Raw genomic sequence first — 1,264 nt, forward strand, 5'->3', positions numbered from 1 at the left:
GCCGCACTTGGTTATTTTTATGACCATAGGACGCATTTAAAAGTAAGTCTAGTTACTTTGGAAGGCGTTGAAGTCGCCAAGAAAAATTAAAATTTATTTATTTTCAAAGTCGTATATTGTAAATATTTACAGTACGAGATACAGTTTTTACTAAAAATATTATGAATTTCCCTCGGCATCATTTCCCTTATTTCTCTTTGTCTATTATTCTCTCTCTTCGGCGATGCTTCCAATGTGTCATAATAACCCCTGAAAGGGTGATGGTCATCACAGTTTTCCCTCCCTCTCTCTTTCTCTTTTTCTTTCTCACTCTCTCTCTCTCTCTCTCTCTCTCTCTCTCTCTCTCTCTCTCTCTCTCTCTCTCTCTCTCTCTCTCTCACTCTCTCTCTCTCTAATTTGTCTAATTTAATCTCCATTTCGTGCTGAAATCCTGGCTAAAAACACTTATGGAGTTGGGACGCAGGCATAGGGGTAATTACATGTTTATGAGTTATATTTAAGTACATCTGATGTTGGTTTTCACGTGCATCACCCCCACCCCTTACTGTGATAAATTGGTGATGCACACATTATTTTCTTGACTGAATAACCTGTAGAACTCCCTAGTGAGTGCAACCCTCGTTAAATAACATCATACCATCGTAGACTTTCACTCAGTCCAAGTCAGACAAATAAATGATATTTACAATCTTTAATTTTTGGTTCTGACCAAAGCTGATTGCTTAAAACTTTCTCAGACGCGGTTCTCCTAAAAGCACATTACTGGTTACTCTCATATCTCGCAACCCCTGAAAGGCTGTAAAGAGGCAAGAGTATATTAAGCTGATATTCTAGAACTTACCATAATTTTTTGTTATACCTGGGTTCCCGTTTCCAGCAGACGGATCCTCAAACCGAACGGAAGAATAATAATTCTATGATATTACATTTTCTTCCAAATACGTCCACGCAGACGCTAAGATTACGCTGTCTCCCTTTTCACGTTTACACACTTACACATCCAATATTCAGCACACATTCTCTATTTTCCTTCCACCTTTCTCTCGTACATCATTCACACCGCCATAAACAACACACATGGTTCCTTAACCTATTAAGTGGGTGGTGGTAGTTTGCCGTAGGCCTGGAATCATACATCTCTTCACTGCAGACGAATCTTTTCCTAATCAAACAAACAAACAAACAAAAATATATATATATATATATATACATATATATATATACATATATATATATATATATATATATATATATATATATATAT

Source organism: Penaeus monodon, chromosome 3, assembly GCF_015228065.2.
Source record: "Penaeus monodon isolate SGIC_2016 chromosome 3, NSTDA_Pmon_1, whole genome shotgun sequence".
Classification (NCBI taxonomy): Eukaryota; Metazoa; Arthropoda; class Malacostraca; order Decapoda; family Penaeidae; genus Penaeus; species Penaeus monodon.